This window comes from Phodopus roborovskii, unplaced genomic scaffold, assembly GCF_943737965.1.
Source record: "Phodopus roborovskii unplaced genomic scaffold, PHOROB, whole genome shotgun sequence".
NCBI lineage: Eukaryota > Metazoa > Chordata > Mammalia > Rodentia > Cricetidae > Phodopus > Phodopus roborovskii.
In genome coordinates, this window is record NW_026126682.1 from 2,100,542 (window position 1) to 2,118,510 (window position 17,969).

At 35.1% G+C, this 17,969-nt stretch overlaps 1 pseudogene; it reads left to right on the forward strand.

Annotated features, from left to right (window-relative positions):
- Positions 1-289: 289 nt before the first annotated feature.
- On the forward strand, positions 290-849 carry LOC127214201 (aldose reductase-related protein 2-like; annotated as a pseudogene).
- The last annotated feature ends 17,120 nt before the right edge of the window (positions 850-17,969 follow it).

Below are 17,969 nucleotides of genomic sequence, written 5' to 3' on the forward strand. Positions count from 1 at the left end.
TGCTAGTAAGATGATGTTCTATTAGTTGAGAAGGTATATATTTTATGTTAATGACTGCTCTTGTCTTGATGTAAAATTGAACTGGCTGATTGTTTATAAAGGACAGAAACAATTTTATTTTGCACTGTGAATATGTTAAAACTTTTAAGAGTTTGCTGGTCAGTTTGTATTTCTATTTCATTTGATGACAATGTAGCTGATAGTTATGGAATGTACCTTACACTTCAGTCCTTAATATTATCATATCTGGACACCCATCTGCTCTGTGTGGGAGTTTTCAACAGCAACCATGTCCACCTTCGTGGAGCTCAGGACCAAAGCCAAGATGCACATTGTCTCCCCCAGTCTCCCTCAGGCAAAGTTAAGGAAGCTGTGAAGATGGCCATTGATGCTGGATATTAACATATTGACTGTACATATGCATATTACAATGAGCATGAAGTAGGGGAAGCCATTCAAGAAATCAAAGAGAAGGCTATCAGCTAGTTGTTGCCTACCTGCTTTGATAGAAAACTGCTAAAGGAGGCCTTCCAGAAGACCCTCACGGACTTGAAACTGGACTATATATGGACCTCTATCTTATACACTGGCAGCAGGGACTTCAGCCCAGAAAGGAGTTATTCCCCAAAGATGATCAAGGTAACGTCCCCACCAGCAGAATAATGTTCAGCAGAATAATGTCATGGGAGAACTGGTGGATGACAGGTTAGTGAAAGCCCTGGGGTCTCTAACTTCAACCACTTCCAGACTGAAGGGATCCTGAACAAGCCAGAATTAAAACATAAGCCAGTGATCAACTAGGTCGAGTGTCACCCATAATTCACTCAGGAAAAACTGATCCTGCTCTAGCCCCAGGGAGGAATTCTATCACTGACCCATGATGGGACAAATCAAAATTTTTTTAATGTCCTATGTTCATGTCCTTACTCTAGAAGAGTAGAGACTATGGGGTGACATCAATAAGCAGTCAAATACAGGCTAACAGAGATTGCCCAGCAGTGCCCTCACTTAAACATGAAGCATAACATGTGAGAATGCAAATGCATTCCATAAACATGATTAAAAAGATAAAAGAAAAGTTTATACCATGAAGACCAGGTTCACACTATGAAATTCTCCATGGAAGAAGCAAGTAGGACCAGCCACCCACTGACACATGGTTGGGCTAATGGTAACTACCAAGGGGGTTCAATCTTATTCTGGCCATGGGCAAGAGAAGGATGGCATGCTGGAGAGAGTCTAGTTGGGTAACAAGTTATGTATAGAAACCTCTGGTATATTATATGAGTGCTATGATGTTGTTGGAAACAAAGATGCATGGAGGTGTGTCCTCATGGCCACTGCCGAGGCAGAAACATGGAAATTGAAGAAGTGTGCTGAACCTGATGCAATCTTACTGACACTTGTAAATTTTGCAAGGCAAGAACTCTGGATAACAAAACCAGCTTAAATTTATCTAGTAAGAGTAGAGAAAAATCTAGCCTGAAATACATTGGACTTGCTGTGACTCCCACACTTGCTCAAAGGTTTGATTGGTTATAGGGAGTGCAACAATTTTATCTACTCAGTAGAAAAGGATGTGGTGGTCTGAAGCTACTCAGGCTGGAATTACTCCAAGAGGGGCATCCCTAGTAGCAGCTTCTCTCAGCATGAAGGATACACTGATTTAACATGCCAAACATTGCAGGACTGGCTACAAAATGAAAGGGGGAAAAAGTACACAAACATACAGAAAACAAATGATAGGGTAAAAGAAATAGTCATCTCTACTAGAAATAAGCACTCACTAATGCTATGAAGTTTTCTATTCCATTTTTTATTTCTCATCCTTTTTTATTAACTCTCTTATTTAAACTTTTGTGCTCCTACCATTTATATTTCTGTCTTTCTTGACAGGGATTTCATGGCTTTTCTTTCTCTTTTTAAAATTATTATGTAATTTTTAAAAAGTTTTTCTAGCATTGAACATTTTTTTGCTTTCTTTCATATTTTACTCTTTTGTCTTCTACATCCTTTCTTTTTTCACGTAATTATTAGTACCCACTATCGACACTATACAAGTTCAACATCTGCCAGGATCCAAAACCATAGTAAGGATATAGTTGACAGTAATAAAAATAAGATGTATTTATCTGTTGAGTATGATTCACAAATAAATTAGGAATTATATATATACATATATACATACATATATGTAATAATGTAGATAATACAGTACACATATAACAGAGCTACAGTTAATATTATACTAAATGTAGAAAAACTAGAAACATTGCACAAAAATCTGACACAAGATAATGATATCTCTGTCTCTACCATTGTTTGATGTAATGCATGAAGTCTTAGCCAAAGCAATAGAAGAAAAGGGATATAATGAATAAAAATAGGAAAGCTAGAATTTAAAATATAACTATTTGGAGATGACAAATCCTATGCCTAAAATATGTTAATAAACCAACCAGAAAATTATTACATCTTATAATCTTTTTCATAAAGTAGCAGGATATAAAGTCAGCACAACAAACCAGTTTCTGTAAGGCATTAATGAATTTTCAAAGAATGAAAGAGGATAAAATACCTTTAAAATATATTTAAACTACTTAGAAATATATAAAAATTTAACTTTCATTGTAAGAACTTAGGAAGAGCTGTTAGGTAGATATTAACACCTTCATACCCAATTATATACACCTCTAAGTAAAACTATTTTAAATGAAAGCACTGAATTGTTAACTTTGAAGAAACATCTCAACACACACACACACACACACACACACACGCACGCACGCACGCACGCACGCACGCGCGCGCGCGCGCCTCTCTCCAAGTCTATACTTGGCCCACAAACTAAAATATAAAACTGCAGATTCACCCTAGAAATTAAAGTACCATATAAACATCTTGTATTATAAGACATCTGTAAGGTGTACAGGTTTTTCCTCCCACCTCCACGTCTAGTCCTGCTGCTGCGCCAGCCCCAAATAATACACAGAGACTCTGTATTTGATACAATACTGTTGGCCCGGTTACTTGTTTCTTATCGGCTAGCTCTGCCTTTAATTATTAACCCATTTCTGCTGATCTATGTATTTCTCTTACCAGGGAGCTGGCGGCATACTGCTTTCTCCAGACTCTCCATCTTGACTCCTTCTTCCTCCTTCCTATTTCCTCCTTGTCTCCTAGTCCCTCCTATCTTCCTTTCCTATTGGCCAACAGTGCTTTATTATTAACCAGTATGAGAAACATATACAGAATGACATCTCCCATCAGACATCCACCTCCATGAGGCAGTGCATATGCCTATAGCTGACATTGTTGTGAACAATTAACTATTTCTGCCACTCATACATAATACTAAGATAGACTACATTGGAATTGAAGTCATATGCCCTTTTCTTTGTGGGAATAACAAAACATCTTGGAATACACATTTAAAAATACTGTATATAAGTTAATAAAATTTTGTAATTTCCACTACTTAATAAATTTTCTAAAGTACAAAGTAAAATCTATATATTAAGAAAAAGAACCTAGAAATAAACTAAAAAACAGAAATAAATAAAAGGCCCCCACAATGAAATTTTTAAGACACTGGAGAAAATGAAGAAGATACTGGAAGATGGAAAAATGTTTCATGGTCATTAATTATCAGAATTAATGTTGCCATGGCAGGTAATACTAACACTTTCCATAGAATAAAAGTAATTGCCATCAATTGCCCACAAAACAATAAATAACAATATTGCAATTCAAATGAAGACATAAAAGATCACAAATAAAATAATCCGAAAAATAACAATGTTGAAGATATTACAATGCCTAATCTCAAATTATAGTAGAGAGCCACGGTAACAAAAACAGCATAACAACAAAGAAAACTGGGTATCTAAATGTAGAAAAATGAAACTAGATCAATCTTCCCAATCCTTCATAAAAATCATGTCAAAATAACTTTAAGCAACCTGTGAAACTACAAATTTTCTTGTGAAAACATATATCTCAAGATAAGGCACAAGAAAAAATTTCTTGTCAGAAGCAAAGAAAATATGTAAAATATATAAATAATTACCAGAATAAATATAAATAAATCTTCACAAATCCAACCAATAATCAACCCAACAGATAATCTTCAAAATAAGAATTAGAAAAAGCCAATGCATATTTGAAAATTTGTTCAAGGCTACAGGGAAACAGCTAAATTTCCTTTAAGATCAGGGACACCTTTCTCAGAATGACTATCATCAAGAAAAAAAATGATGATAATGTGACAGAAATGCTGTGAGGAGAAAGCAACCCTTTATGCTGCAGGTGAGAGTGTAAAACTGTGCATTCACTATATCAATATGAAAGAACAGTTTTCCAAAACAACTACAACTAGAATTACCATGTCACCCACCTATTCCACTCCTGGGTATGCAGCCAAAAAGCTTTAGGACAAAATACAAAGGGATCCTTGCATGTCTATGTTTATTCTCACACAGCTGATAATAGTTAAGAAATTGAGACAATCTGGATGCCTGTCCACAGATGAGGATGAAGAAAAAGTGGTGGCTATACAATAAAATTCTCAGATGTGAAGACAAATGAAATTATTGTTTGTAAGAAAACAGAAGATCAAGTCATTATATTAAGTGAAGTAAACAAGACCCAGAAAGATTAAATAACACATAGCTTATCTTATATGTGGAAACTCAATTAAAGTGTGTGTGTGTGTGTGTGAGAGAGAGAGAGAGAGAGAGAGAGAGAGAGAGAGACTGTGTGTGTGAGAGAGAGATTGTGTGTGTGTGTGTGTGTGTGTGTGTGTGTGTGTGTGTGTGTGTGTGATAAAGGTAGAGAGGCACTGTAAAGCAAAGGGAATATGGTAATAGTGGTTGGAACGGCAGAGGGAAAGAGAATGTAATGTAAATATATTTGACACAAAAACAGAAAGGTTTTTTGTCTTCTTGGGAGAGGAAAGAATCCAGCAAAAGAGGGGCAGGAATACAGAAGTAGGCATTGGGGAGATGGATTAGTAAGTGTAAGGTACATATGACTGTGGCACACCTTTTTGCTTTTTACATGCTAATAATGATAATAGACCTAATATTAATACTAATAAATCATTCTGTCTCGTAAAGTAATCTTAATTTTTCCAGTACTAAGGATTGAACTCATGACTCTGTGCATGCTAGGTAAGTACTCTACCAGCTGAGCTACATCTTCAGGCAATAATCTTAATTTTTATGGGATTTTTTTCTTATTTTACATACTGATCCCAGTTTCCTCTCCCTCGCTCCATCCCTCTTTATTGATTTTTATTAAATGGTATATGTTTGTATATCTAATATGTTAGATTTATAATGTCCTCAAATATAAGCTTTCTGAATTATCAAGAATGGAAATAATAAATTACACAGATTATATTTAAATAGACAGGGTACAATATAATGTTATCTGAACATGGCCATTATTATGACAATAGCTGACATTCCAATGTGGACAGTGGAAATTACACTTGGTTCCACATCTAGATAAACAGATACAGGCAATTAAGCAATTGAGTATAATTAGTTTCATACCAGAAGGGGCTCCTGGATAGAATGTCCAATAAAAAACAGTTATTCTTGAACATGTGTATATGAGCAACAGAGTGGACTCAGTAGGGATGTATTACTATGTATATGCGAATGCATATATACATATAATAAGAGTAATTAAAGAAGAAGCAATGAATTTTGGTTATGGGCTTGGGCTGAGGTATAGACATAGTGTTAAAGTATGTCATTAAAAAACAAAATGAGTATACTATATATGCATCATCACAAAAAGATATAAACAGAGATGAGATGAAGACGGTAGTGTTAATATAGACTTGTTCTTGATTAGGATACTTTAGATTTATGGAACGGGATTCTACCCTAGAACACCCCTTGCCATTTCCAGCACTCCTCAATACTCCAGACCCATGTTCCATTGAAAGAAACTTTAGTCCTTACTACTTAACAATAGAGGACAAAACCTATCATTTTACAAAACTCCACTGAATTATTAGGATTATTGTCATTATAGCCCTAAAGTAAAAGCTGTTTAATCCAAAGGATTTTCAAACAATGTAGCCAGGAAATCATTTCAATCCAACTGTTTATTGTGATTTGGGTGCCAAAATTTTTACAAATTCAAGAATATAAGAGCCTCCATAAATTTGTTATTCTCCCATTACAAAGCCAGAACTTAAATTCCATGTTTATCAATGAAAATTTTATTATAATGTTAGAAATTGGATTGGACTCTTATAAGTACTTGTCACTAATAAGGGACAAATAATGTGATATCACAGAAAGATAAGCACAGAAAGATGTTTGTTCAGGTTTCTAGGGAGATGGATTGCCTATTAGAACACTCAATTTAAATAATATGAAATACAAAGGAGGGACGGAAGAAATGCCTCAGTGGTTAAGGTCACTCTTCCATAGAACCCAGGTTTAATTCCCAGCACCTACGTGGTGGCTAGCATCTCCAGCTCTAGGGGATCCAATGCCCTCTCCCCAACTTCTTAAGTACTCTCTTAAGTGATGAGCAGGCAGAAGCAAAACACCCATACACATAGAACTATAGTGAGTGATCAGCATGACATCATAACCCTAAGGTGTAGTGGTGGCACACATAACCTGATGGTAACCTACAGTTCTCTAATTGGACTGCAAACACTCTCAATGACAGGCAAAACATGCCTGGTGCCAGAAATGTAGCCAACTATTCAGGGGTAGTGAAGTAATTGATCTTGGAGGAGAATATATCTCTTTATTTTAAAAATCCTTAACAATCTAAAAATCTGTCCTTATAGCAATAGATAAGGGTCTTCATTCCTTACAAAGGAAACTTCATTTTGAAACAGATAGAGACTATCACATAAGGCCATAGCCAAGCAAAACACAGAATTGTGTAGTCCCCAGGTTCAATTGATACATCTAGAAACCCAAGACTCAGGGAATATTTCAGAAAAAGGGGCAGAAAGATTTTTAAGAGCCAGAGGACCAGGGAGCTTGCTATGAGATGGTGTCTTCTAGTAATGTCAGAAGTTACATCCATAAATTATTGCCAACATGACTGTCTAAATATGAGCTTAACAGGGATGTCACCAATAAGCATGCCATAGCTGAAAAGTGAAGAGCCCAAGAGGTCTCAACTTTACACAAAGAGTTACAGCTAGCTAAAGATGCTGAGAGTGGAAGAAATAGTTTTCCAGAGGAAAGAGCATACCAATAGGTGATTCAATATCAAGTGGTCGGCCACGAAAACCTTCTTATGAGCGATATAAAAACTGAGCAGGTAGTATTTAGAAATATGTATGTATTAATCAGGGTTCTTTAGAGAAAGAGAACTGAAAGAATGAATCTAAACATATAAAAATGAGATTTACCAACTATTTCAACAATGGCTACCTTAAAATGAAGAATCTGATCATTCAGTAGCTCTTCAGACTACAGTGGCAAATCCCAAACGAGTAAGCTCTAATGCCAGTGAAGGAACAAACTTGAAAATGAGCTTGAGGTCAAATCAGGTAAGGAACAAGTAATTCCTGCTTCCATGTCCTTTATATAGGTATGAACCAGACTTAAGTTTGACATTTCTTACTAAAAATATATTGATTTTAGTGGTTCTTTCTACCTTAGATTATTCAATCAAGAAAAATGTCTCCAAGATATACTCAATCCCTTGTGTTTTAATTAATTCCCCGTGCATTAAAATTGACAACCAAGAATTCAAGTTGACCAAATCTCAATATACATATATATATATATATATATATATATATATATATATATATATAACAATTAAAAATAAGACCCATTAATTTGAAAGAGAGCAAGGAGGGTAATGTAAGAAAGCTTGCAAAGAGGAAAGGAAACTGAGAAGTGATATAAATTTAATATAATCTCACAAATATAAGAAAGACATTAGCTTTTAGTGCATTGGCTTGAAACATAGTCAATAAAAATAATTTTTTAAAATAGGAATGCTTATTATACCTCTTAAATTTTGTTATTTGCTCTATTACTTAATATTATATAAATTCAACAAAATTGTCACCAAACTCATGTAGATTTGACAATATTAAAAGGAAATATGCTACTTTTCATGGTAAACCATGAAAACATTGAGAGATAAAGAGAAAAATTGAAACTTCAACAAGTTTACTGTTTAATTTTGTTTCCCCTTGACCTGAATTTACTATTGAGCATTATTTCAGTGTAATTGTAGATTATGAATTGTACTATAGAAAGAAAACAAATTTTTTTGACTGAAATGCTGTTCAAATATCACCTTGTGTGATGTTGAAAAACATAGTTTCTGAAAACCATATGGTATAAACATTCAAGAAAAATACAGTTAAATGACCAAGATTACATAGTTTTTGTCAATATTCTCCTAACTATAACCCAGGTAAAGTTTTTTGTGAATTGGCCTGAAGCTATGAGCCAAATGTATAAAAGGATCAAAAATAAAACAAAACAAAACAAACAAAAAACAAATCCCACCAATTCTTGTTTTCATGTTGTCACAAAGAATAATGGTTCACCTATCTTTTTAAATTTTATAAACATTAAATGAAATAATCAAATTACTAAGAATCAAAGGAGAATGACGAATAAAATCAGCATTGGTTCAGTTAGAATACAGACTCCCTTCCCAAACACCATCATTTACTTATAATTAAATTTCCTTTTACTTTATTGTGCAATGATTTTGTAGTTAATAAGCAAGTCTGAAAGTTAGCAGAAAGGTCATTTCCTCTATCAATTGATTTTCTAATGTACTGCTTGGGCAGTCCTGTCCAGTTGATATCTGCCAGCTAGACACAGATGCATAATTGTTCAGTTGGGAATATAATAAAATTTTTATCTATAGCCTGAATTATTCCTACACCTGTAGAATTGGAGAACTGGCCTTGAGGCAACTCTGCACAATAGAGTTTGTACTTGCAAAGTGATTCTCCATCTTCATGCTCATAAAGTTGGCACAGATTCTGTACTATGACCCTTCCTGTTGTCAATCTAGTTTCTATTTCCATCTTTAAGACTGAGGATGGTGATTTTCACTGTACATTGTCTTTTTCTAGCCTTTCGTTAGCATTATGGCTTAGAAGTAACATACCACTTAGTAAGATGAAGTTACAGGCTTGATACTGGTGGGATTTACCATTCCAATTCCAACAATAACCATCGACAGTGTCTGCATGTCATTATCTTGGAAAGTAGACACCAGCAATTGACATATTAACAGATTGATGGCTGTAAGGAAAAAAAATAGACATGAGAACAGCAAAACAATACAGTGTTTTTATTCTTCTTAAAAAAAAAATCTTCATCTTGTCTAGTGGCTTTCAACCTGTAAAAATGCCAAAGAAGCTTTAGCTTTCTCCTTATCTAGCAAACTGAAACAACTCTTAGAAAAATCTGCCCCAGGACAGAAAGGTTGGCTCAATTTCTTGCAATTTCTTTTAGTGGGAGAAAGCCAGAAAATGTGCTAGTTAGGCTCAGGTTGTTGGATTTGCTACAGGAAAACTCAGACCACAGTACAAAGATTTATCAGATAATTATGTTTTATTTAACCACAAACTAACAACTCAGGGTTTATAAAGGATTTAAGACTTTTGCAGACAAAAACTAATTCAAATTTTTCCTTAAAGCCATATTAACCCTTCTGACTAAACAAATAATTTTCTTTATAATACCAGAATTTCCTAAGCTTAGTGAATTTTTAATGGTCCAAGAAAGAGGTGTTGTTTTAAAGAAGGATGCAAGGCCTGAGTTCTGCCTCATATCCACTCAGACAAATCACTTACATTCCATTTGCCTCTGCTTAAATACTTGTGATTTGAGATTAATTCATTTCCTTGCCTGAAATTCAGTTTTACAATTGTGGGTATTTTTAAGGGAGGCCAAAGGCAACATCTTTATAATGTGATATTTTTGTCTAAAGATAGTAAGTTGTACATAAGTACACAATTAGGTCAAAATGGTGAACTCTTAGCATTTTCACACTGTCTTATGCATCTGAGGACCCACCAAAAGTTATCTCTATGGAGCTGATCACAGGCTGTTGCTTTTTATTTTAAAATTCCTTACTTAACTGTGGTGAACAGGCACAATGAAGAGATAACTATAAATATAAATATGATATGTTTACAATTTCATGAATATTTTTCCTTATTTAAGTAAGTGTTGGTCAGGGAGCTGGTGGATGGATAAATACCTGCCTTGACTGACAAGATAGAAATATCTAATTAGTTGATATTTTGCATACATTATTTCAGAGCAAATATTATTTGGATTTTAAGCTAATATATAATGTTCACTGCACAATGATTTGTTGATTTTCTTCATTTTGAGGATTGGATTTTTTTCCCCACAGTCTTCTTTGCAGCCTAGACTAACATGAGACTGAAAAAGCTTCCTGAGTTATTACAGACAAGCATGACCTAGTTTTATTATTATTATTATTATTATTATTATTATTATTATTATTATTATTAACTTTTACTATTTTTTTATGTGTGTGGTTTTCATATCATGCATCATGATCCTGTCCATCTGGTCTATCTCACCTCTTCCCCATCTGTACTCCACCCTCACAACCTCTCCCCAAAGCAAAACAAAATTTAAAAGAAAAAGCCAAACCCAAACCAGACCAACAAAGCAAAACACAAAAGAAAAACCAAAGGAAAAGAAAGAATTTCATCACGGAAGCTGTGGTATGTCTTCACCCTTTCCTTTCATTTTCATTTGCAAGTGTCCACTGCCATGAGTCATCGATCTGGGTCGAGGCCTGTGTTCTCTGTCACACAACTGACGATGATCTCTGGACTTCCCGCCTAGCCCTTTGTCGTGTGTCTTGGAGATTATGGATCTGTATGCTCAGTGCCCTTCTGCTCTAACTGTTCATAGATGAGGTGATGTTGCGGTGAGCTGGCTCACAGCCCTGACTCTGGGCCTGGGTGTCTGTTGGGTAAGCCAGCTTTCCCACATTGCCCACCAGACTCCCTGTGTGCTAGCTTGCTCTAGCACCGCCTTGGCCTGCCCTCCCATCACAGCTTGCAGCAAGAAGGACAGTTCTGCTCTCAGGCCTTTGGTCAGCTTACTCACATTCCCACCTCTAGGGTGAGCTCCAATTCCTTGTGCCTACAAGGTGTTGATGCAGCCCGCTCTCAATTGTAGGAGGCACAGGACAGGGCATGGCAGATGTATCAAGTCTTTACTTGCGAAATATGCCTGACCTTACAGAAATTCTATATATGATTTTGATAAAAAACAAAACTCTAGTTTTAAAATTATATCAGTTTTCCCCCATTTTTTTCCCAGAAAGAAATGTTTACTATGTCAATGCTGTATTCCATACTCTTGGATGACATTTGAGGAAAGCTGCAATGCTAAATAAGTAGTTACTGATATAATTTGTTCATGTTGCTAACTTGATTCTATTGGTAATGTTTATGGCTATTCATCCTCTTTCTGTGTAATTCCTGTTTCTTTCAAAATCCTGTAAATTAAATTTGGAATCTAAAACTAATTCTGTCAGCCTCCACTGAGTTACCACATGGCTTGATCATAGACACTGAATACTATTTTCAAATCAGTGATAATAGTTTCTTGACTTAACTGTAAATAAAAAAAATATTTGCAGTAGCCTAAATTGCCAAGTCTTATGCCTTTAGAATTTTTCCTACAATAGGAACATTGTTGAGAAGATTATAATATAATTTAGGTATACTTCACTTGTCAAAATTTAACATCTTGAAGCAAGTATAGATTTCTATTATTTAGTCTCAAAAATCTATATTTGGACTTAAAGGATGTCTGTTCTTAATGTGAGAGTCAAAGTGATAAATGGTATCCTTCTAAGAAAAACATCTGGAAGAAAATGTAAATCCCGCAAAAATCAAATCCTGCTCTATGCTCTTTGTAAAGGCAAATCTCTTCAGCCATGCTTAGAACATCCTAGAGAGGCTGACTGTGTAGAGCTCTCCTCTTGAAATACAGACACTGGTTCATGGGGATAACTCCTTTTCCAGTTTCCTTATGGGTTTTCTTCTCTGCATCTTTGCTACATCAAGCAAAAGACTACATTCTTGACCACTTTTTAAGGACTTTGTTGAGATGTAGAATTGCAATTACATTTTGGAATATTTCCTATCTGTGGCAGGCAATTTGGCCTAACTAACCTCTTTCTCTTTCTCTGTCTCTCTCTCTCTCTCTCTTCCTTTCTCTCATGTCTCTGCTATTGTAATATTAGATTCATCTCTCTTCATTGCTACTGGGTTATCCAAATTCAGCTATAATTAGCATTTATATAAGAGGAAATAATGAAAAAACTTTAAAATTACAAATTACAAAGATTGCCAATTGATTTCACTTAGTTATAAAACACATTAAATAGGTTATTTAGAAAATGTTGGCTACTTTATAATCAATCAATATTTTATAATCATTTTATTTGAGAAATCCTAAAATAATAGCTTGTCATAATTCTTTGTGAAAAAATGATTTATTCCTTTCATTTTCCTTCCCTTACTTAAATATAATTTTTAAAGAAAATTGTTACTAATTTCAAAAAGAATATCTTTAAATATTCTTAATGATTTTAGATGAGAATTTTACCATTTTCCGTAGTCATCTTTAATTTTATATACAAGTTGTGCATATTTATCTTCTATATCATACTGATGTGAAATTTCTATATATTGGACATTTTTCATGAGGCCATTGCCCTTCTGCATCCTGAGTTATTTCACACTTTTGTTTTGGCTTGTCTATGTGGGACACATGCTTTTGAGGTATATGGGCATGATGGTGAGAACAAGTGTGAAGGTCAGTGACCAAAATTTGTTGGCTTCCTCCACTGCTTTATACCTTATTATTTTCAAATTTATTTACTATGATTGTGTGCGTATGTGCTTTATGAGTATAAGTGTGAGTTCAGATGTACCATGTCTGAATAGCATGTTTCAGAAATCAAAGGTCAGCTTTATGGAGTCAATTCTTTCCTTTCACCTTTAAATGGGCTGTGGGAATTAAACTTATGTCTTCAGGTGTGCACATAAGCAACTTTATCCATTAAACCATCTCCCTGGTCCACAACTTACTTCATGAGATAGATTCATTTTACTTTTGACAATGTGCACAGTGAGCTCCCAGGATCCCCCTGTGCCCAGTATCCAGTAATGCAATGGAAGGCACATTGAAGAATTTTCTAGATTTTTACATGAGTTCTGAGCAGCTGAAATCAGGTTCTTCTACTTGCACAGCACATATTTTATTTACAAAGTAATCTTACCAGAGACCTTCATTTCCAATATTGTTACATTATTGAATACATGTTAATATTCTAATTTGAAGAAGCCTGTGCATACCAAAACAGGCAATATGAGATAGGAAAGGACCAAATAATTTAAGCCCCATGAAGAATATCACTTCTCATTGTAAAAAAACAAATTTGAAGTTTTTTTTTAAAGTCACTAAATATATATTTTAAACGTTTCCTTTTTCTGCAGTATGCAAGTTGATTAAAGGCTAACTAGTTGTGGTCATTTATACTCAGCACTTTGGTCAGTTCTGAGTTGCTAACCGCTGTCCATTGCAAAAGAAACCTCTGACCTATGTGGAAGTAGCCCAGTTCTATGGCTATAAGTAAGAATGTTTAGAAGGAAGTTTTACAAACTGACCATTTATACTAGGGTCTATGGCCCTCCCAGACATTGCTTTGCACCACATTTAGAGTCTCAGGTGTGAATTCCTTTTCATGGTACAGCCTCAGATTCAACCAGAAAGGAGTTGCTGGCCTCTCAACAAGAGATGAAACTTGGAGTTCAAAATGTGAAAAAAAAAAAAAAAAAAAAAAAAAAAAAAAAAGAAAAGAAAAGAAAGGAAGGAAGAAAGAAAATAACAGCATCAAATGGTGCTGCCATTCACATGACATGGGGAGTCACTTGGTAGGATTTTTGTAAAACAAAACTTCCAAAGTTAGAGTCAAAGCTGGCCACCAATGCTGCCAAGTTTGTAGACTATTCTAAATTCTTTGTTACCCTAACAATGCATATAGCATCTTACTCATATTTTGATTCTATATCAGTCATTCTTTCTCCCATTGATAGCAATTCCTCATCTATTAGTTTCATTATGCTGCTCCCGGAATTCAGTCATATCTTTGGGCTCCAGTTAATACTTCCATTTGTTTCATTTCAACACCTGAAGTCGGTTGCTTCACCAATTTCTTTTGTTCCCTAAACTCATACATGAAGCTTGGAGTCAACTCCTTCCAAACTCTCATTGAAGCTAATATTGTGACATCTCCCTTCACATAACCATATTAGTAATGGCATCTAGAATGGCAAGTCCTCTACAAATTACTTTGGTTTTCTTACCTATGCTCATTAATAACCAACCTGACAGTGAAAGAATCTGCAATGCATTTAATCAATAATAAGTCTTGTGTCCAAATTACTCTTTGTGCTCTGGGCATCACAATGGATGAATGGATGTTAACAAGTATGAAAACATGAATCAATCACTTTGACCATTTCCATCAGACCTCTCAGATGAGAAAACACATGGTACAAGCAGAAATATTATTAGAGAGAAAGTGAGGATGAAGAAGACTGTGGTGTTATGATAATCATCAATATTTAACATAATTAAGAACATAATTAGAAAAAAATTACTATCAATGACACCATAGAGTTTTAATTTATATTTAAAAATTCTGAGACATTCAGTCAAACAAAAACACAATAAAAATGAACACTGAAATAATATTTTCATTCCCAGACTGGGGAAGATTCAGATTAAATGTATGACCCAGGAAGGAAAGCTATGAATAGCAGGCTGCTTATGTACTTGCCACTCCCAAATCAAACACAATGTCTTCATCAAAATAAACAAAAACACACACAAGAATTTGCCTTCTGTTTTATATTAACCTTCAAGTAAATGGTTCATGAGAATTTATAAACTCTAAAAAATATGAAATTATGAAAAGCCTAATCACTACAAATTCATTTCCTGAAATTAATCCAGTGGAGAACTTTACCTCACTGACCTGTGTCTGGCCTAGGATGGAGTATGAAGCAACTGATACTACATGAAACAACTAAGGGGGTGGTATCTGGACAAAAAACCAGTGAGGTGTCACTTAATCGATTAATCACATCTGGACAGAATTGGAGGTTGGGATTATTCTTTAGCCAAGACTGTTAATATTAGCTTGACACCAATATGAATTATATGCTTTATATCCAGTATATTTCTTGGAAGGATATTTTGGAGGCCTTAGATGGGAAATAAACTTCAAGTAATAAGTAAAAATGAGTTCAAAGTAGAATGACTACTGTTTTTACAAATGTTGTTCAAAGAAAAACCATATTTTCTGCAAACCAGTTGATATTTTATCATGATTACACATAGATTTGTGTTGAATTGTCTTCAAAATAGCACTCAAATAAAAAATGAGAGACATTAAGTAGATAGAATCTATTTAATAATTTTTCACATATGTCACTTTGTCTTGATGTCTTAGGAGAAAAAATACTTAAATATTTGGTTAACTTGAATAAGTAACATTGATATTTCATTGTCTGACCTAAGTCTATTTGTTTAGAGTACTCAACAGGTAATTCTCACTTATTTGTTTATAGAACTGCTTTCTTTGATGTATACAATGTTCATGTTACTGACATTCTTTATCCTCTAGGGAGCACAAATAACCCAACCTTCTACCATTTAGAAAAACAAAAAGGCCTGTAACAGTTAAAGTCACAGCTTCTGATATGTTTTTTGAAACATCATATCATGCCATTATGTCTCTGAGAAGAGCTTTTACTTGGATGAAAGTAGAATTTTTAAATATACTATGAGAGGATGGAGTGATGCCTCAGTAGTTAAGAGCATTAGCATCTTTCACAGAGGATTCAAGTTCAGTTCCTAGCATCCATATCCAGTAGCTCACAACATCTTCTAACTCCGCTGGCCTTTTCCACATAACTCCAATAATGAACATGCACAAAACACACAGACACAGATGACACAGACACAGACCACACACATGCAGAGACAAGTCCAAATAAAACCTATTTAAACAATTGACTATGAATATAATTTCTTCTTTCCTTCATCATTTTTCTGTGTGATCAGTATTTTGTGTCCTTTGTTTTATTGGCTCTATATGGGAAGGTAAACTTGAAATGTTATTGTTTTTGAACCAGGATGTATCCCTGGTGCACAAAAGGACTTTGAGAGCACATTCCCCATAGAAGGATACTCCCTTAACCCAGAGGCAGGAGGGAGGGCCTAGTCCCTACTCCAAATGACTGGACAGATTTTGTTGATCCCTCCTGGGAGGCATCACCCTCCCTGTGGAGTGGGTGGGGAATGGGATGGGAAGGTGATCAGAGGGCATGGTAGGGAGGGAGAGAGGGAAAAAGGAAGGGAGGGAAGTAAAGGGAACTAGGATCGATAAGTAAAATAAAAAAAAAAATAAGAAAAAATACAAATCATTTTTTATTTCTTTGAATAGTCAAGGAAAAACAGTAGGAGGGCAGTGTAACTCCAAAAAGCAAATAATAATAATAATAATAATAATAATAATAATAATAATAATAATAATAATGGGGGCTCAGGAAAGGATGTCTTAGGGACTCTCTGCCTTCTCCCTCCTTACTGCACTTCATTGATCTCAAATGAATTTGTGTACTCCAGAAGGAAGACATGAAGTGTAGGAGTGTAGTCACAGAGACAAAAAAGCAATTAGAAATAATCATATCTATGCAGGTTTAAATCTTATATCAAAACTTCATAAATTCCCTGGAGTATACTGTGTGACTTAGATTTGGCCCAGTGCATCAATGTGGAAACCTACACAGAATTTGAAAAACAAAAGTTGAATAGACAGCATATTTGCCTGGATCATGAATACATATAAAAATAAAATTTGGAAGAAGTCCACATTTGTAGCTGCATGATAAGTATAAAACAATGAATAATATAAGTGATGAGATGATAAATGTTATAATCTTATGCCAGAAACATATTTTTTTCTGTCCCAACAAAATTCTATCAACCTAGATTAAAACAGTAAGTTTAAGATATTTTTTTAAAATTGAGAAGGAATGATATTATAGTCATAGTGTTTTGAAACCTGATTATGACTTTTCTTAAATTCCACCACAGACAAATTTCTCAATTCTGAGTTGATCTATCCTTCCATTTCCTTATTGTTGATAAGGTGGAAGAAATCAGCTTTGAAAGATAAACTGCCTTGGTGTCACAAACTTAAGTTCACTGTTGGGGTTCATTTTTATTTTATTTTATTTTACATGTCGATTCCAGTTCCCTTTCTCTCCCTCTCTCCCTTCTCCCTCCCTCTTACCCTTATTGCCTCCTGACAGGCACCTGACCACGCTGCCCTCCCATCCTCCCACCCCAATTCCACATGTAGGGCAATGCCATCCAGGTTGAGTCATGTAAATTTGTCAAGTCATTTGAAGTAGGGACTGGAACTTCTCTTCTGTCTCTAGGTTAAGGCAGTATCCCTCCATTGGGGATGTGTCCGCAAGGTCCTTTTGTGCACCAGGAATACATCCTGGTTCTACTGTCTGAGATCCCTTGGACTGCTCAGTCCTTCTGGATGAGACCCATATTCAGGGGAGCCTGAGTCAGTCCCATGCTGGCTTCACAGCTATCAGTCTGGGGGCCCGTTAGATCCTCCTTCTTCAGGTCAGGTGTCTCTATGTGTATCTGCAACCTGGTCTTGTCCTCTCCCTCTGCATTGGTATTCTACTTCGAATCCATGTTTAGGTATGGGTGTTTGATTCTGTTTCCAACAGGTACTAGATGAGGGCTGCATGATGATGGATAAGTTAGTTGTTGATCTCACTATCCAGGAAGGGCATTTATGGTAGCCTTTCCATGGTTGTTCAAATTGTTCATTGGCAGCAG